General features: G+C 41.3%; 1 protein-coding gene across 2 annotated transcripts in view; it reads right to left on the bottom strand.

The window, feature by feature from the left end:
• Window positions 1–18,029, bottom strand: part of heca (headcase) — a 90,962-nt gene that overhangs the window by 20,655 nt on the left and 52,278 nt on the right. The window lies entirely within an intron of this gene.

An 18,029-nucleotide genomic window follows, 5' to 3' on the forward strand; every position in this document is an offset into this window, starting at 1 on the left:
AACAGTTGTTAGTTGACATTAACTCAAAGTGAAGTTGACGAACATATAGCGCACTTGTTAGCAGTCCAGAAGACTGAGCAGCCATAAAATATGTTGCATAAAAAAATAAAAATTATATATGATAGACTTTTTGCTGCATCAAGACCCCTGTACTGCAGTCCGTCGAGGCTCTGGGATTCTTAGGTAGGACTCTCCTGGCATCCCTGTGGTGTGGCTCCTTCAAAAAAATGGTGGCACATTAAGGTGACGCCCAGTGAGGCCTCATCTCTCACTGGAAACACGGGCCATCACCATGTCCGCGAACACGCCCAGCGGGGGACAGTAGGGTGGATCCACAACTCGGACGCGCGAGCGCGCACGGACGTAATAACGAAGGTATTCCTTAGAAAGTTTTACAAACCCAGTTCGTATACATAAGAACATCCAAGTAACACGAGTTAACATTCAAAGAAAAAAAAAACATGTAAGTCAGTTGCATCTACCTCATCTAGCTAAAAACTACCGTAATTGAACATTAAAGTAACTCATGTATTTCCAAGTATATATGAATGCATGTGTATATATACATGTATAATTTATATACATATACATATACATATCTATAAATATACATATATGTATATATTATATATATGTATAATGTTTATTAATAACGACTATATACATATCACACATATATACTCGTAAATGTATACCTTTATTAAGTAATATACAATTTACATGTACTGTATACACTTATAAATGTATGTTTACATATGTATATTTATAAAGGAACAGTAGTAACTTGAAAACATTTTCATATATTCACCCACAAAGGAAGATAAATTAATGTGTGTTCTAGGAACCAGACGCAGCATAGTAGTAGTCAAGATCTAGATCTTGGTAATAGTAACGTGTTGTCGATCCACCCACGCAATTGCGGTGACATGTTCCGAGTTGGCGGATGTGTGTGTGGAAAAAGCAGCCGCAAAAAAAGAAAGCTCGGGTGCATGGCAAACGCAGGCCAGTCGTCGTTCATTTTCTATTCCTTACACGCTACCAGTAAATGGGATCAAAGAATTATATATTTAATCCAGCTTATGTCGACACGGAATTACAGGCTGCCACCATCAGGCAATGAAGCTTTAAAATAACCCATTGACAACACTAATTCAAGTACTAATATCTTTGCAGTGAAACAGAGCGCGCAGAAACAGTGCCACAGTGTGAAAAATCACCTTTCCTTAAATTACCCGTTATCCAGTGTTGAATTGGTCGTTAAACCATAACGCTGGTCTCGAACATGATTTACTTAAAGAACAAAAGTTATACTATCCATAGTTTGTACATAGCCCATGTGAGCAACAGGAAAAGCAGAAATACAGCGCTATCCTCAGAAGTTCATTGCTCGACAAGTAAAGACATCAAACATCCATACCTGCAAGAAACTGGTACACCAAAATGACTTACAGTATTTGCCTCGAAACCCATTCAGTGCCACCACTTCCGCAAAGTCGTTGTCTCTTGTCTGTTTTCGGGGAGGGGGGTTTGTACTCTGTATCAGTATGAATGCAAGCATTCACAAGCTACATTCCAGTGTCGCCAAAAGCATTCGAAGAATAATGAGCTTAATTCATTGTTCGTGCTGGCATTTCGTTCGGGGGGGAGGGGGAATGCAGTTACTGGGAGGCTGACATCTAACATCTTTACAAGAAAATATGAATTATTTTCGCCGTCTAACATTACTGTGAGTTGTGTCAAGTCTTACAAACTACGCCTACTCTAAACTACCAATATCTAAATTATTGCTTCAGTGAAGTACCTTAAAACATACACTTAAAAGTAAAAATGAACATAAAACTTAAAATTATAAGTAACACGAGATACCACGGAGACGAAGAGGCTTGCATAGTAACAGTAATAGGTTTGAACACACAAGATGCAAATGTAGATAGATAGAAAAATTGCTGGACTAGGATGAAGGATAACCAAAAAAAAAAAAAAAGAAAAACTTACGAAAATATCATGAATGTAAAAAAGAAACTCTGACACTGAAACTAAATGGTAGCGGAATATGGTTATACATAGCTCGTCTGTATTCCTAGCAACCTCGGTAGAACTCGGCCTGACTTTGACTACATACCACCTACAGGAAAGATTCTCTACGATGGCATGAAGGAAGAAGAGTTGAGAATGCAGATATGCATAGTATGGAACAAACAAAAAAAATGGACTCTAAAATGATGATTAAATTAATATAAGATGTTATGAACTTGCACGGCAGCAGAGTTCCGCTTCCCTAGATGGAGATGGTACAAATGTCAGGAGGAGCTAGCAGGTGAGAGAAACAGCAGGATTGAGCAGATCAGGTTGGTGGTCTCTTCCAACAGTGGTGTTTCGCGGACTGCCTCGCGGGGGCTTTTTTCTGGAAACCATGCGCATTTCCATTCTTTTTTTTTCTCTATCTTTTGAGGACGCTTCACTCCATTATACGTTACCTATTTGACAAGTTCCTTACTATAGCTATTACCTACTCATGAGCTAAATTGCAAAACCATTTCTGAATTACATCAGGGAAATCCTGCGTCTCCGATCCAGATCAAGAGTTGGAAGCTCATCATATGGAAGCAGAGAGTAAGAAATCCCACAGAACGCCACAGAAAAGGGGAGGGTTTGCAAGGGGATCAACAAGCAATGGTCTACATCTTGTGGAGTAACAAAGGGAGGGGGGCTTGGAGGAAGCGCCCTGTATTGCGGTGGTGATGGCATCTGAAGTGCATTTGTTGGCATTGTAAATGTCAATGTTTATTCTGGTTACAACACACTGAAGAACAATAAACTTTGATTATTTCTTAAAAAGAAATTGTAATGCAGTTCTTTTACAAGAGTATCTTGCAAGAGCTGATAAAAAAAAATTGAATTATAGCACTAAAACATAGGAACTGGCATATCTATACATATTAATATAACAAGTTGTAAAAATCCATACATACCTTTCCTTTTTTCCCCACAAAAAAATTCAGGTCTAAGATGCAAATTTTTCGATGCTTTAATTTATTTGATGCACCATAATTATGGATAGTAAGCGGAGGTACAGTAAGAATAGCAGTATCCAACAAGCTCTTTTTGAAAAGAGCTTTGGTTTTGTAATGTAATACTGAGCTCTATATAGCAAAGGTAATGGTAACATGCATACTCTCATACACTAGCTAAAGGTGATAAAATCAGTAATAACTCCCTAGGTACCTGAAAGAGAAAGAGGTCAAATCAAATCAAATCAGCCAGAGGGGTTACCAAAAGATCATCCATAGCTTATCTACAAAGGCTCTTCACCTGAAGACTTCCGCTTGCCTGTAGGGCTACATTTATTTTTTTTAATTCGCGTTTTATTGATCTTTTTTCTGGAGAATTTATAATACTGATGTAACCGGCATCCTCATCACCAAGGTACTCGAGGCTATAACGCTCAACGCACGATGGCGGCGGACAACGCGTTTACATTTACAAGGTTGAGAAGCATGACTTCATTTACAGTTTTGAAAATCATTTACTTCATTTACAAAGTTGAGAATCATTTACTTCATTTACAATAAATTAACATCATTATTAACGCAGCTTAAACACAAAGCAGCGCATTTATTTTGAAGGGGGTGATGCATTATGAAATACTTGCATGATATTCATGAAAGGATCGGATGAACACTGATAATGTGAGTAAAGCATGTCATACTATAACAACTCGGCATTTACAGCCACAGCATGAAAATTTCGTCTTTGGAGACAACGTGACTTTAAAAAATTACAGCGGCCAGTGGATAATGAAAGGAAAAATGATAAAAAACACCTACCTGTACACTATTAATTTGCTTCTTCTTTTTTTTTTTTTTTTTAATAATACCGCCTACACTTAAACGTCGTCTTACCCGCCGGCGTTAAGTATATAGCTACACGGATCCATTTTCCATGAAACACTTACGCTACCCATCGTCTCTGGTGAACCCAAGGTTAACATGAGGAGACTACTGTGTAAATAGGTATATATATATACTCAATTTTACTCTAATGGATAAAGAAAACTGATGGGGAAGATAAAAGTCTTGAACAAAGAGCTACTTTCAGCCAATCCTTGGTTGGGGTTATGGCTGAGGCAATGACGCTTGGGCAAAAAGGTGTGGTGGTATACTCTACGCACACTTTTATACTGTTTGTCTTTCACATAGTGATCAAGGGGACATGGACGGGGGCGGTTTCCCTGCAACGTCACGCCGCCTAAACCCACTCTCCGATGGTTGGCTTTTCAGCCATCGTATCAAAGACTCCTATTTTCCGCACTCAGTCTCGTCTTTACCTACCTGATTTCTACCTGGCTACAACTCTAGTAGTAGGAGTAGCTACAACACTGGAAGACTCGTCAACTGACAATGTCTAGTTATCAACGTTTCTAAAATATGTCAATGCTTACGTTACCTGTCTTGAAAAGGTCTATAACTGTTACTCTGTTGACTACGCAACGTAACTTATAGACACTTTATTTAAACTGCTGAAGTGAGAGGCCTAAAGTGTTCCTGAAAACATATGTGAATGATGTGTGCTGCAAGTGTTCTTTCAATTTGACATTCTAAAGGCACAAGATGAATGGTTATGAATAGCATCACAGGTAAATGATAAGACCAAAGACAGAAATACAGCATATTAATAGTATAATAGCTATGTATGAATGCAAAAATACTGCATATGGGGGATGAGTGATGCTCTGGTCACAAAACATGATTGTCATCATAATATCATAAGGTAAAATATAAATATGCTACATTAATATTACAAAAAATATAAATGTGTATATATAGAATGAACTGCTCTGAAGGCCATTGAAATAAAATCAGAGATGATCTATCAGTGTCTGGCTGGTGGAGCTTTAGGATCTTGTAGCTGCAAACTCTTAAAAGTGAAGTCACACAAGAGAAGGGGTCACAAAGAAGGAGCTTCTGGATAGAGGGAGTCGCCGTATCTGACAGCACGTGAATCTGGGGAAATCTGAACACTGACCCTACGACCACAAGTGATGCTTTGTCAGATAGGACACACTTATCAGCTAGGCTATAGATTTTGACTCTTTAACACCTCCTGGTTTGAAAAAAAGGAGCTTGTGGGCAAAAAGAAGCCTTGTCGCTGTGCCTGAACCTTTGATAATCTGAATATTCAAAATAAACAGGGAGCACCTAAAGGGAGAGTACTAAACCGCGGATCTACTGCTCATTCATTATACTGATCTCTCTTTCTGACAAGTACGGCCCTACTGGCTCATCCTGAAGACTCAATAGGTTTTCTTCACTGTCCTAACCACAACGGATACAGAGACTGGTCTCGGCGAGACTGCAGCTCTCATTCTCCTGCGAGGTAGTTGTGACCCTAAACCAATTAAGTGGTAATTAGCCATTCATATGGATTACGCCCTGGCCCTTTTATCTATTGTTATCAGTGCTGGCACTTTTATAAGAAGAGGTCTCGCGGCTTGCGGCCTTTAATCCATGGCCTCAAGTTATTCTCCCTCGCGGTGCCCTTGGCTAAGCCCTTTTCTCCTCCCTACTATCTCTCTCGAGTTCTCTCTGTGGGGGAACTACCGCCGGACCTGTGTCTAATAACTCTGGCTGCAATGCGTCTCTCTCCTCTCGCTTTATCGGCTCCTGCTTAATTGCTTAAGGTGGAAGGATGGCTATGCTGTCTCCCAAAAAAAACTCTACATCGCCTTGTTTTGGTAACACTGATTCAACTTAAAAATTCACGACAGTCATATGTTGTAACACTGACTTAACAAACACTGAACTTCAGCCTCAAAGGCTATTTGAATTAGTTCGTGTACCCAGAGCTTCAAAATAGAGTTTACAAATTAGTAAAAAAGAAAATTTAAACACCACAAGTAACTTTAACAACACACGGAAAGTACTTTTGAAACACCTGAAGAATACTAATCAGAAGAATCATACATTGGAATGGTCTTAATTTTACATATAATCAGCTTTAAATGGTAAAAGCTGCATGAAGCAGTATTACATTATTCTAAAAATATCTAATATAATTTTTTACGTCACTACAGGTTTCGTGCATTCATAAATCACCATTAATATACAATAGACATCTTAACATATATTAAACATTGTTTACACTTTAGTAAAAGTGTTTAGTTAACATAAACATCAAAATACTTTGAGGTACAAACAGGGAAAAATGAACACACATGCCAGTGGCAAGTAAGTTTTTGTTATGACTTTGACTGATCATTATTTCCATGGGATTCTAAAGGCATACCTCGTTTTAGCAACCCTTACCCAAGTCTCGTTTTAGCAACCCTTACCCAAGTCTACCCATTAAGAAATCATGCCCACCCCAAAAGTAAAAATTATAGTTATTATGTATATATATATAATTATATATGTATATACAGTATATGTGTATATATAATGTATATGTATATATATATATATATGTATATAAATATATATATACTGTGTGTGTATTTTTGTGTTAGTGATGTATACCCCAGCAGCTTAATGAAATGCATGAAACAAAGTGATTTGAGGATTGTGCGGTTAAGAATACACTACTGTTTGCTCTCGTAAGTTGAACCCTCAAAAGATGTGGCCCTCGGAATTGAACGGTTTTTGTAGACGTCACTACAAGGTGTGCGAGGTGTGAATTACTAACGACTGTCCAAATAAACGTACCTTGTTTGCTTGCCAAGAGACTAAATTTAATTCTTTTAGGATGCTTTGTTGATACCGAGATTAACTCGATGCTTGTGGGTAGTTCATGAAAATATAATTTTGAGTTGAAAGCAGGACTTACCATTAGGACTCAATAAAAATAAAGACTGTCATCAAGTTAGGAATTGAAGGTAGTATTGAGCTGATACTTTAATCGAACGGGATACTACACATATCCAGGGTCATTCAGAAATATTACAGCTGGTAGATATACTCGGAGCACAAAATAAAAAAAAAAAAAAAAAAAATTACTGTCAAACTTCCAGGCTGGGGAAAAAGGAAAAATTCAGCCAGGAAAAAACGAATCACAGTTCGCTTAGATCAATCATCCAAAGAGAAGGATGAGCTGAAGCACAAGACGCCGTCATCCACTGACTAGAAATTCTAGAGAAACTATTTTTCTTCCGAGAATCGAAGTCATAAATTGCGACATTTCCATCTATTCCCGCCTTGGTCCCCTGATTTCCTGCGAATTCAAGCCATTCCAGCTCTCCCCGTTAACAGCGTCGCCAATGGCTACGGATAGGGCAGCTCGTGCCGTAAGTATTGGATTTTCACTGCAGAGTAGTCGGCGTTGATTGTAGAAGTTCCTCAGTAAACGAAAGGGTTATGTGAAATCTTTGTGTGTTGCAAAAGAGAAACAATTCTCAGAGGAACCAAAGGGGTTTTAGAATCTTATACCAGAAATGGCTATAAATCTTCCATTTGGCAGAGCTGCCTCTCCTTTTCCTCTGCCTAACTCTTCGTCACATAAACTAGGGCCTGGGTTGTCAAGTCTGCCATTTCTCTTCCATTTTGTTTCCTCCCGGTTTCATTGTTGCCCTAAACATGTGGTTGTTCGCCATGAATGAATTGACGAAAGCAGCAGCAGCTATTCTCTAGGGATTTCTTCCTATCTTCTGGGATTGGAGCGAGACCCGAAATACAGAATTTGCAAGTGTTGAGTGCTTGCAAGAAATCCCGTAGACAAAGGGAAGAAGACGAGTGGTAGATCGAAATGGGCGGGAGGGTGAGGGCGTTAGACATTTGGCCAGTGATGAGCAAAGCTATCGCGAACCTTTTGTGCCGATTTCATAAGGACTACTTCACCACATAATTCATTAGGGGAAATGGTCCCTACACGTCGATATCAGTAGAGCTGAAAATAGCGGGGCCTCTGTAGAAGAGAGAAAAGAACTGATACCGCGCAGAGAGAAGAAAATAGGAGTGTGTTACGACGTGGCTGACAGATCGTTGGCGCTTGAAAGAGAAGAAAGATGTTGCTAATTTATGCATTTTGGCAGCTCCCCCTGAAAAAGGGCCTCTTATATAGGCCTATAAACCCTCTAACTCGCAGAAAAGTTGTGCAAAATAAAATCCCTTTTGATTCTCGGGCAGCCCAAATCTAAGCCCCCCACCCCCATACTTTGAGGGGAAACGGGATCTAATTCGGCCTCAGGATCTTTTTATGTCAGGGAAGTGCATCATTAACGCAGATGATATCGGGACTCTTCTCTTCCTCCTTCTTCTTCTCTATCCCTCTCTCTCTCATCCATGCTGACGAAACTCTCGAAGAATAATAAAAATAAGAAGAACACCTCATGGCCACACACCGATAAGCGTTAATGCTTGCGTTTCGAAGAAATCACTCTGCCCCCTCCCTCCCTTCGGGGTTACAACCCCCCTGCCTCAAGGAATGAGGAGTGAGCGGGATCAGAATTAGGAGCAGAATAGAGGGCTAAAGGGGCCTATGAGGTGGACAAGAAAAGGGAGTCAGGGCGATAAAGAATTTATACTTTCGTAGTATCCTCTTTCGGCGAGAAAGCTCTTCACACGTGCTTCTCCCACCAACACCTCTCGCCTCCCCTCCCCGGCAGCCCACCCTGTGTACTTTTTATTCTCTTTTTAATTTTTTTTATACAGAGCTGCCTGGGCTGCCAAAATCATCCTTCTCCCACTAAAAGCTACCTGAAATAACGGAGGATAATGCCGAGTCTACTTTGCAATTCAAAACTCGGGTGGGAAGGGGGTGTGATTTAAGAGTAGGGATGAGGAGGGGCTGGGAGAGGGGAGGGGAGCCAGAGCAGGACGTGGTTCGGTTCTCTCATAGGTGCAGGAGATTTCGAAGGACATGGAAGGGTAGATTGAGATGGGAGGGGGAAGGGAGGAAGGGCAAGACTTATATCCCAAGTCTCGCTCATCCATTCCAATCCTCTTCTTCATCCAATTATTATTTATAATCTAATTTCCAAAGTCAAACTCTTAAGGCCTCCGTAAGCCTATCCTGGCGAGGAAGAGAAATTGATTAAGACAGGCTTTCTCTTATTCCAGATTAAATTTCGAAAAAAAAGTTCAAGAAACTACAACTCACAAAACTTAGGAAATTGGAAAGAAAAAGTGAAATAAATGTCAAGAAAAATAAGTTATATAAGACATCTTGGAATCTGTACTTCCCTGCTGAGATAGAATGATTTTTTCGAGGGAATAGCGATCCATGTTATTCGAGATATTTTAATACAGTTCATTTAGTGGCCTCATTTAACAAATTAACACTGAGCAACGTCATAAGAGATTAAATTTCACGGAGGGCATCGTCGGCAGGATAACAACATATCACCACCTCGCCACTCGTCGCGCTGCCTTAACGATATTCTTAATGGTATTACTCGAGGGAAACGCAATGTTATGCAACCCTCCCCTCATCCGATTATATTTCGCCGAGGTATAACGCATATCTTAATGGCTTTTGTTGTCACCGCTGAGCGTGGAGTTCTGGCCATCGAGCGATGAGTTATGGTCGCATGGGTGGCAATTGCTACAGGCTACCACTTCGTCACTACCTCTAAGTTATTTTCAGCCTTTTCTTTATAGATCTATCTATTAACTGTTTCTATCTCGGCTTACTGCCTTGGTACTTATATGTTTCCACGATAGATTTTGTGTTGATACAATGTTGCTGTAGCGTTCCACGTAAGCAGCACATCCCATTTAGGCAGATTTTGTTTGTTGCATAGTTAGCACAAGATGCTGATAAAAACAGTGCCGCTGTATTTTCCCTCAGAATAAATGTTTTCAATCACAGTGACATTTTCCTTTTTTTCGTAACTCATTGGGACAACAATCGTCTAGGCAGCTTCGAAAAAATATTCCACACACGAGAAGCTGTAAGAGCGTATTCCAGAAGCCTCGACAAATTCCCGGAACTCCTCTTAGGCCAGAGAAAACCAATAAACCGAACGGTGTATGGCGATGCCGCATTTCCCTCTCCCCCTTCCCCCTACCCCCAATCGCCCTCCAACATGTCGTGACTCGTCAGCTTCTCTGCCATATTATTTTCAAAAGACAGTTCTTGATGACAAGAGCATGTTCAAAGTATATGACTTTTTACATTGGCTGACTCATAGTTCTAACAAAAGTTTAATGATTTTTTTTTTGGGGGGGCACTTCAGTACCCGTAGTTGGCAATGTCATCTTCCAAGTGATCTTAGAATACCTTCGATGAGATAGCTAGTTTAATCTCGGGGAAGAGAGTACCTTTTTTTTAAAATTTCGTAGGACGTTTGGTTTTCTGTATTCTAAATTTCTTAATGCACAAGGACAGCTTACTATAAAGTATTCTGTTTTCAGAGAGTATTCTCACCCAAACAACACAAAACGTTTGTATATAGGACTGTTGTGTTTATATAATCGGTCACTGGGCACTTTACGGCACAAGTAATTCAGAGTGAATATTAGACTCTCGTACAAGGATACTTAAAGCTGTAGATGTTGAAGACTGAATATAAAACCCGCTAATTAGAGTCTAATCGCCCACGAACTACCACACCTCCCGTCATCCGTTTTGCAGTGGCTTTGCCAGTTAGGGTAGGTGAGCAGTCTTCTGAACTTGAGTGCTCAATAAAACCTTAATAAACTATGTCAAGTGAGACAGTGGATCATCATTCACGAGACTTTATGCGTGCAGAAATTACCAGTAACCGAGTGCCGCACTATCTTTAGGTTTATATAGAGACCCCAGTCCAGATAACAGCAGCCGTACCAGCACATTAACTATAGCTTTATATAGGCCAAAGCAGTCCTTATTACCGACTAAATCGTTCAGTAACAATGAGCATATCCTCCCTCGACCGCCATGGAATCTTTTGGTAACAAAGTCTATAGCTCCCCGTGGTCGTATATGGGCCTACGGAAGTACTCAAGCAGGCCTACGACTTTCATCGTACTACCAGCCTAAGCGTATACAACGTCTTCATTTTGAACAGCTTCAGTGGGCAAAGATATTTATTAACATAGGCAAAGATATTTATTAACAGCGAAGAAGCCTGTCAGGTTTTGACGCAAACTTTTGGGATGAATCAGTCTTTTGTCACTCGAGCCCGAGTCGCCCTAAACATCGAGGAATTGCAAATGCACCGGCCGCTCTCTTCAAATGGCTAAATACTTATTACCCCTATATTCATTTTAGTATTATTAGGCTTAGGGGTAGCATCAGTAGCGTCAATAACTGTAAGTAGTACGACAGCTGTAGAAGTGGTTATAGCAGCGTAGTAGTAATACTGTAGTATTGGTGAGAAAAAGGGAGTTTGCTGCAAAGATAATACACGGTGAGGAATCCAGTTTTACCCCCATTAAGGCCGGTTAATTACCTATGTGGAAGGTAAAGGGTAATCTATATGAGCCTATTAGAAATCGCACTAATCGCCCCGTAGGCCTAATATGTAGGCTTAATTTGTCTAATCCATCGAAAGATTAGTTTTCCACTAGTTTTATGACACAACCGCGGCTTTTACAAAATGACTTTACGGCGTTTCCTACTTAATAAGGCCTGGAGGCGGACATAATTAAGTTGTAGGTATTAAATAAGGGCAAAGCGGGCTCTTAAATGGGTCTTTGAATAAGGCCTTTTCATTATTTATCCGGACTAACAGGACGAAATTGCTTATCGACTATGCGGAATATACAGGGTGTTGATACGAAGGAGGGATGGAGGTACCCCTTTACCTGGGTATGTTAGTAGAGTGGGAGGGGCAAGGTGAGGGATACCCCTCAAAGGCGAGATATAAATTTATTCATTTCTAGTATCGGACGACGCCGATAACTGCCACGTAACAGAATTTCAGATTAATTAACTTTGAAATTAATTGTCCCGGTCCTTACCTACAAGGGTAATAAAGGAAATTAAAGACGTACACTCCGATGGCATCCCGTTTGATCCTCTACGCCCCAAAGGACTCTACAATTGAATGTTCTGATCGTGGAACGATTCGTTTATTGGGTGACATCCCTCTGGCGCCCCAATATTACAGGTCAAAGACGGCAATCGACGATGACTGTGACTACTGTCGATGCCCATCTCTCTCTGTCTCTCTCTCTCTCTCTCTCTCTCTCTCTCTCTCTCTCTCTCTCTCTCTCTCTCTCTCTCTCTCTCCGTATAAATGAGACTCAAATGGAAGGATACAATATTCTCTCTTTCAGGCACTCCCAATTGTATCGAGTATATAGGACAAGCACTACGTAAATCATGGATGAGGAAGTCATATGACTGATGAAAGGTATACATTTCTTCATATTGGCTTCAGTTACCTAAGACTAAACAAGCGCCGAAAATATAACGCAAAGCCAAAGTAAATTGGAAATAATTGGAACACTGAAATGGCGTCATCTCAAGTAAAATATTTGTTCAAGTAAGAAAAAAAATCACCGAGTCATTTCCAGAGTACAGCCCTGCTTGAGTAAAACTTCTGATGCTCCAAAATGAAGAATTACGATGTTACTGTACAGTACAGGGGAAATGTATATATATTTTTTAAGCCAATGTCTTTCAGTGAGTGTAAATAAAGCATCATCGCCATTCACATTCATGTAGAGCAGGTTTTCTTTCCTTTTTTTTAAATGAAAAATTATAGGCCGAAATGTAATTAACATCATATAGATGAAAGGATACAAATATAGCAAGATGAAAAGGAAGCGAAAATCCAACTTTTCAAAGAGGGGGAAAAATAATATCCTGTCCTATTTTTTTTTTTACCATTTTCCCTTTTTGTTTGTGGAAAAACTCTTTTAAAGAGAACTTCTAACCAACCCCTAAAAATTGCCACATCGCCTCAGGGGGTTTTGTCCTAACGAGGTACTCGGCTATGAAGATATCCCTTCACCCACGCCCTCCCTCCCCCCCCCCCAAATCCTCCAGTCCCGTCTTTCCACCGACCCCTTCCCCTTCTTTTTCCCTTCCCCTAAATAGTTTACGCCTCATTTCCACACCCACCCCTACCTTTCCCCCTACCTCGGCTCTCGCTAGTCTTTCATAACTTCAGCATCTCTGCCGTTCTTGGCCAAACTGCACTTCCATCTGTTCGGGATCCTCTCTCGCCTATAGTGAAGCACGCTCTTTATTTCCCACACAAAGTCTTTTATGCTGCTCCCGAATGCCATAGCTCTTTCCCTATATTTTGCTTTTTTATTTTATTTATTTAGTTTTTGCGGCTTCTTTTGCTCGTGCTGCCGTACGCACGCAACTGGCGACATTTCAGTAAGCTGGGATCTCCTTATATTGCTTTTCAAAGAGGATGGTTTCTTCTGAAGTTTTCAAAGACGAAACATTTGGCTTTGAACTTGGCAGATGAAAGCATCTTTTCACGTTATTTGGTTCCGGAGCATACGACAACATCCAATTGAGCTCTGTGGGATCCTTTTGTTTATTTCTTGGTTTTGGAAGCTAAAAGTGAGATGTAGTGAGATGGCAAGGTCCATTTTTCTACCCGGTTAGGCATAAGCAACCGTGGTTATGGAAACGGAAGTGAGAAAAAGAAAGTAAAAGAAAGAAGGAAGTGCATTCTCGTACTAGTACTGTGGTTTGCGATGCCGAATGGGAGGAGCGGCCACAGAGTGACATCGTCTGGTAAATAGGAGGATAAAGAGGGCTCATCTGGTATTTGAGAGTGAGAGACAGCGAGAGAGATGAGGGGAGGGAAGGAGAGACATCGAATCCACGATGACTCACCCTTCTTGGAAAAGGACTTTGTGCCGTGCACTTCCTTCCCATCAAACGGCATCCAAACAAAACCAGACAATTAAGCAAAATCAAGATGATATTGTGTAGTCCCCATAAAGGGTCGGTAAAAGTCAGCAGCATCCTCCACCGGGAGTTTCAACATTCAGATACGGCTCATAAACATTTACGAATCTCGGATGCCGTATAAACGACTCTCCGTCCCCTCGTCATGTTTCGCAAACTACCAGTTGCCATACTCAGGTCTCAGTCTCCCCCCCCCCTCCCCCCCATATTTCCCAAACTCCTTTCTTCTCAGTCTTCCTCTTCCGTCTCCTCTCCCATGGCCCCTTCGCTCAGTGAAGGTAGTTTTGCAGGTTTGGGATGATAGATGTCATTTCCTTGTCCTGTTTCCCTTTTATAGTCGTCCAGTTCTTTTTATATCGACTGTGTTGTTTTGGTTCGTTTTGAGGCTCGTCTTCATTGAGGAGGTGGAATTCAATTCCCAAGTTTACAACCGCGTTCATTTCGCAGAACATTGTCTCTGGGGATCGATTTCACATTCATTTACGTCAGATTTGGCAATTGGTTATCATCTTCAATTAATGGAGCCAAGTTTACATTTGGTGAAATTATTTGTCAAGACTTCATTTCAGCCTTCCATCACAGCTTGCAATGTTTGCTAGAGTATATTGCAAAACCTAATCTTCAGATACACCGACACAACACCCGAAAGCTTTCCCTTTGCTCTCCTGAGGGACACATCCGGGTTAACTACCATCACCAACCCATTAGCAGCAGTTAGTCGCAGAAACTATCAGCCTGCCAGGAGGCCCTCTACCAAATTGGATGCTTTTATTGGAGGGGAAAATGGGTTAGATCATCAAGGTTGCCGCTGTGACTGTTACTGTATGACGGGGGCGATAATGATGTTATGAGGAAATAACGGTGCTGCTGCTACAGGGGAATGCCACCAGCCATCCAAGGAGAAAGGGGCACCACGGTTGGTCTTTTGAATGGCGTTAATATATTATGTTCAAGTTGCGGTGGGGCGCAAATGCGAAGTTAGGCGAGAAACAATTCATTGTTGAATCATGCAGTTCTTTTATGTATTACGATTATCGTAGAGCACTGCATGTTTTATTTAAACAAACATCCCGATTTTGGTCATTTCTAATCAAACCATTCAGTAAGCAGATGAAATAATTGCCACAGCCTTCTTGGTACTCAAGGGTTCAATATGCAGTGTGCAGAGCATGCACTTTTAGTAGAGGTCGTTGTTTACTCCTCAACAAAAACTTAAAATAGCAGTTGAAGTACATTCCCAATTCTCACAATTATTGCTGCATGAAATCGCACATGGTAATGCTGGACTGTTGTCAGTTTCACCATCCAGAGACGCACACGTATGATTTGTTCCTGTTTCTCTACCTGCAAGAACCTCATTATGTGAACATACGTTCTCGGCTGGAGTAAAGTTTGGCTGAGTGCACACGCTCGTTCAACGTACACCCGAAGCGAATGGTTGAAGATCTGGGTCAGAGCAAAGAAATATGGATGCTAACTTAGCGCGGTTTCGGGGGGGGGGGGGGCGAACAGCGTGATTTGGAGGGGCATTGTATCGGGAAAAATATTTCACGCGACACACACACACTTACGATGCAAAAGGCCGCTCTGGGATGAAATCACAGAATGGTAAAGAATGACACAAGCCCTAGTGAGTCACTCACACAGTCAGCGAACACTTGACGACATACAGCTTGCCCATCATTCTCTCTCTCTCTCTCTCTCTCTCTCTCTCTCTCTCTCTCTCTCTCTCTCTCTCTCTCCCCTCACCCCTTAATAGATCTAGCCCAGCCTAAGTGCTGCTGCCATATCATAAATCGCAAGCTGGCCCCCTTTTCCCTACCCCGTTCGAATTCCATCCTGGCAGCTTCCTCCCCACAACCCATGGGGAACCCTTGAGAAACACCCTTGGGGACCTGACCAGTCTTCCACGGATACAGCGAAACTCCCCATTACCCGCCCCCGCCTACAATGTTTCTCTCCTTATGCCCTCTGAGATCTCTTCCTCTCGTGTCGCTCATTCTTCCCTTTTTCCTTTTGAGCTGGTGTAGCCTTTGCCAGAAAGTTCGCCCTCAAACCCCGCCCCCTTTTTTTTTTTTTTTTTTTTTTTTTGCACGCGCCTACCGACAGCTTCTTCCTTCCTTCCTTCCTTCCTTTTCTCTTTTCCAAAGTCCTGGTGCGCATTCTGGGATTCCAGGAGGACAAAATTCTCTCCAAAATCTCATTGGTGTGAGAGATTTCTTTATTTAGCAAGAAGTTTTATGTTTTCAATTTTCCATCATTTGAGGAAGGAAGCTATGAATGAATCATCCCTAAGAAGCTGAGAAAATTTGCCACTGAAAATTTCACAAAAACGTGATTCATCAGATAATAACTAATAATGAATGCTTCTGAAGGCCATCATCACAAAAGCAAAGTATAAGGGGAAAATGGCCACTTGTTCTGTACAGATAATAATAAGATGCTTCAATGGACAGTGGAGTGATAACCATCTAACTCCAATTCTCACGAGAAATCAACTTAAAAGAGAGAAAGAGAAGGGGAAGGGAGGGGAAAATAAGGGTGACGGGGGTTGCGTTGGTGAGTGGGGGAGGAGAGGGAGAGAGGATGTTATCCAATGACAAAATCTGATCCGCGACGCGAAATTGGGGAGCCGAGAAATTGCAAAAAATCAGCGGACGATCATTAACATTCAACTCTTGATCGATAGCACCCGGGAGTCGAGATTTTATAGTAGAAGGCTGTTCTTTACGGCCTCTCTCTTTCTCTCTCGTGAGAGAGAGAGAGAGAGAGAGAGAGAGAGAGAGAGAGAGAGAGAGAGAGAGAGAGAGACTTATCTTATTGGAATTTGCGTTTCATCTTCTCTCTCACACGAAGTTACATATATTGAATTGGTGTTTGTTTCTGCCCTCCATAACTGTATTTAATTTGTCCACTAATACTGATTCACGTATGACAAACCTTTCATTTATGAAATGGCCAAGTAAAAGTTTTTCAATAAGGGAAGGTTAAAATTTCAAAGACGGCATAGACTTCGTTGAAAAAAACTGTAATCGTGGAAAATATAATTTGTTCCTGGATTCGCTTCTCTGGAAAGGGGTTATTGCTCCTTTCCTGCCTTAATCCATTTTTTTTTCACGGAATTCGAATATACCTGGCGCTATTAAAAGGTGCCGGTTATTTTGTCATTTCTGGCTCTCGGCGACTGCAAAGTTCATTATCTAGTGACGATACGGAGGACTCTTCCTCCAAGCGAGACATCAAACAACTTCTAATTCAACATCTAGTTCAAAATTTCCCCCTTTTGATAGGTCCTTAAAAAGAGCCGTAAGGCCGAGTTAATTACAGTCCATCTCAAATGATGAAGACTGGCGAGGAATGTCTTAACCGATACGGTAGGCAGAGGGAGCCCGTTAGGGAGAGATACGGAGGGGGGGCGGGGAGCCCCTTTCCCCTCCTAAAATTCGCGAGGTAGAATCCAGATTAATGGCCTACGACGAGAGAAAGAATCTCCCCTATAAAATAAAAATCCTCCTCTCCTAGAGACTTCAAAATACGGGTCTCGATATATTTCTCAAGGCAAAGAACGAAACCTCGCACACGCACACGCAAATTTGAAAAAAAGACTTGAGTTCTTGTTAAGCGCAGTAATGTTGTACAAAGTTGGGATGAACTGGACCTTCCGCCGCGAAGTGATTCCGAATGCCGAACGCAATTAACTGAATTTGATGTTAACCATATCTTGACGCATCTTTCTTAATATTAAACCTCCCAAAAATAAGGGGGGAGGTGAATAAAAACAGAACCAACAGAGTCCAGACCCGTTTCCTGCAGCAGTGGCGGTAGTTGATTTCCCATTATTCACAGTGAACGAATCTCGTAAACAAGAAAGCTAGGCTGGAATGACTCCATAAATGTTTCGTTCCTTTGTGACTGTTAAAAGGCAGGACAGGAGGGAAAAAGAATCGTTTGGGAAGATACATCCCACTCGTATCTGGAAATGTAAAAAATTCATTAACTGGAATTGATCTCAAAGCGACAATCTCCATAGTAAATTGTTTGAGTAACTCCCCTTCCTCCATTTTTTCGAGGGGAGGGGAGCGTGCGGCTGTGCTCTTTGTATATGCTTCGAGTCTTCCTGGTCTAAACATAGCTTTGATACGCAGCTTGAGAAGAAAATGGATTTCATACTTTGTAATACAACTATAGCGCAGACTTTCCCCGTCGAACTACGTTTTGCCTTTGTTTACGAAGGC

This window comes from Macrobrachium rosenbergii, chromosome 17 (genome assembly GCF_040412425.1).
Source record: "Macrobrachium rosenbergii isolate ZJJX-2024 chromosome 17, ASM4041242v1, whole genome shotgun sequence".
Taxonomy (NCBI): domain Eukaryota; kingdom Metazoa; phylum Arthropoda; class Malacostraca; order Decapoda; family Palaemonidae; genus Macrobrachium; species Macrobrachium rosenbergii.